At 46.5% G+C, this 3,184-nt stretch overlaps 1 pseudogene; it reads left to right on the top strand.

The window, feature by feature from the left end:
- The first annotated feature begins 326 nt into the window (after positions 1–326).
- LOC148441997 (5S ribosomal RNA) lies at positions 327–445 on the top strand (annotated as a pseudogene).
- Positions 446–3,184: the final 2,739 nt, after the last annotated feature.

The following is a 3,184-nucleotide window of genomic DNA, read 5'->3' as shown; positions in this document are numbered from 1 at the left end:
TCTATACATACAGAGGTCTACATAATAATGGACTAGTGCTAACCCATATTCAAACCATGTTCATTTGGTAGCAATCTGTATACTAAGGAATTTGGTGAAGAAAATAAGATTTTTTGAATTGCATGAAGATTAGATAATAAATATGTGATTTTTTGATTTGAACATATCGGTGATGACTTAACTGTTAAACAATTAAAGTACGCTTGTGCTATACTTTTTTTGAATTTTGTATTATTTAACAAATCAGACTCCTCATTTGAGATAGTACTACAAACACTATTGCAACGTGTACACCAGGGCATCCAGACTCTATCGGATAGTGATATACCTACAGCCACACCACACTGGATATGCCCAACCTCGTCTGATCTTGGAAGCTAAACAGTATTGGGCCTGGTTAGTACTTGCACGGGAGACCATCGGGGAATACCAGGTGCTGTATGTTGGGATATATAAGAGGCGGATTGGGAGCTGAGTCAGACCCTGACGCTAAACTGCTCTCTCGCAGCTAAAAGGGGCCGGGTATGCAAATTCCGTGATCGCACTGTCCGGTGTAAGGACGCTCTCTATGTCTTAGAGAGCGACGGTAGAGCGAACGCACGCCGGTATAAAGACGCCCACTTTTCTTTCTTAACACACGTCATCTCCAGGAAGTGTATGATTAATCAGAACCATCGAGAGCCATCGGAGCTGCACGCAGCCCTTGAGGTCAACCCTACCCCACTGCAAGCACTGCGATCACTGCAGGCTGAAATACAACCAAGTGACGTGTACAATGACTCTACTCTTCTAATTTTGCACACCCATAAGACGCCGTTTTGATGCCGACACGCCTGCATTCGCACCACCACTCCCCTGTTCACAAGCACCTTCCTGATACCACCCACAAATGGCGCTGTCACTCAAAATAGCGTCCAGTCTGTGTACTACGAGCGCATGATTCCCGGATGCTATGACTTGTTCGCGCATGCGTATTTTGACGCATTCGCATGAGCAAACGGGCAACAATCGCCCATAGCGTGCGTCCGCGGCTTTAGCGTCCAGGTCTGAATCAACTCCAGAGTGTCAACACAGCAAAGTGTTCATATGGTTATGTTCCTATACCCAAGAGGTTGTTCAATTCAGGGTTGTTAAGGGTTCTATCTTCTTACACAATTGGTCTATTTTATTAACATGGTACTGAGATGTTTATCATACTGACGTATTGATTACGCAGATGTTTTTAATATTTTTGCCATGTCCATTCTATTCAAATTTGTTTAGCAAGGGGACCTATATAATTTTATAAAATTGTTATTAAAAGTTATATTTTATGTAAGATATGGATTTAAGAGTGCCCCAACTACAAGCCCTTCTTGTTTCCTTTTTCCATGATACACGATATTGTCTGGGCTTTGGGAGCACCAACAACATATTATGGTGCAACATAAACAACAAGATGTAACATTGTTGGTATATATCAATTTGTGAGATAATATAAGGTTCTGGGCGGTACCCTCCCCCCCTTTTTTTGTTTCATCCGTAATACCTGGGAAGTCTGCGAAAACTTCGGTGCCATCAAGTAACGTAGGAGCCTCCCACACAAATACTCAGGGAGGACAGAAACCTCCCGTGGCGCAGAAGGGCAAACTATCAGACCTTACACAGAAATAGCTAAACTTCCTGTACGCAGTGAGAACTGAAGCTGCGCATGCCATCGCAGCGGTTAATTTATGCATGCCTCTGTAACGGCGTTCAAACTCACTGGCACGCCTGCGTTTCGCCGACCGATTGCCCCGTCAACACACCAAAAAGCTCACTTCCTGTCAATCACTCTGCGATGACTCTGTGTGGTCTTTGCAATCGCAGTGGTGCCCTCGCGCACTGCGATGCATATACGCAACAATCGGCTGTCTACGCACGCTGTTGCAGTTGCGATCCGTGCTGAATCAGGCCCTATAAAGCAGAGATTGGCAATCGTTAGCTATCTGGTCTTGTGGAACCTTACATCCCAGAATTCTCTGCTAGTTGCAAGCCAGCCAGCACACACATGGGCTGATTCACAGTTGCACGCTGCTGCTACTGCTGTTATGTCTTTTGCGGTAACACGCCCATAGGAAGGTGCATCTATGTGCGTCTTAATAGCCACCCCCCAGGAATGCCCAATTCCATTTCCAATACATTTCTGGGGCCAATGCGTCTCAATTGCTACTGCGACTGTGCGTACACACCGCGGGATGCATGGCCGTGTGTGACTGTTTAGCTACTTTGACGCATGCTCAGTTGAAAAACATCGCCCATTGGCTTGGCATGAATATTGGGTTAGGTCTAAAGTGAAGTGTTTTACAGACCTCTGACGTCACAACCATGTGACTCGGGACAACAGGAGGGAGGCGCAAGGTTCAGAACAGGGGGCCAAAAGTGTCCCCCTGCGGGCTCGCTTCGGTTACGGTGGCTCCACCACAGGATTATATTGCCCCTGTATGCCCATGTGGATAGTAACATAGCTAGCTGATCGGCCCTGCTGTAGCGCTCACGTGGTTGTGACGTCAGAGAGCCTTTCTCCAACATGGATCTATCAACAACCATGAATTATGGCATTGTGTGTGCTCGCCTCTAAATGTTGCTCTCTGTACAACAGCACTGAGACCTCACTACAGCAGCACAAAGACACAGGGGTCTATTTACTAAGCCTTGGATGGAGATAAAGTGGACGGAGATGAAGTACCAGCCAGTCAGCTGCTGTCATTTTTTAAACACCGCCTGTGAGATGGCAGTTAGGAGCTGATTGGCTGGTACTTTATCTCCATCCAAGGCTTAGTAAGTAGACCCAGCAGATGATTAACGGATGTTTTGCTATCGAATTTTTAGTGTAGAAATATCTAAATATTTTGTTATCATTAGTCTTTGAGCCCCATTCCTACAGTCACTGCAAGCGACAAGCCGACTGTCCTGACTCCCGACAGCCCGGCTCCTCCTCAGGCTCATCGCGACTTTAATACACTCAGTGACGATACTGGCTTTGCCCTTCTTCCTGCTTCCATCCTATTGGCTGAAGACGTTGGAGTTCTCGCTGACTATTGGTCTATGTACATTGCGCTACTCTATGAGTGGCTGGGAGCCAACGCTTTGTCATTGGCCAGCGCTGTGCTCTGTGATTGGCTGAGATGAAAGAGCGCTGCCCGTGATTGGCTAGCTGCAATGT

The sequence above is a fragment of the Taudactylus pleione genome, unplaced genomic scaffold (assembly GCF_031769625.1).
Source record: "Taudactylus pleione unplaced genomic scaffold, aTauple2 ptg001661l, whole genome shotgun sequence".
In the NCBI taxonomy this organism is placed as follows: Eukaryota; Metazoa; Chordata; class Amphibia; order Anura; family Myobatrachidae; genus Taudactylus; species Taudactylus pleione.
Note: the sequence above shows the minus strand (reverse complement) of the source record. Positions and strands in the feature narration are given on the sequence as shown.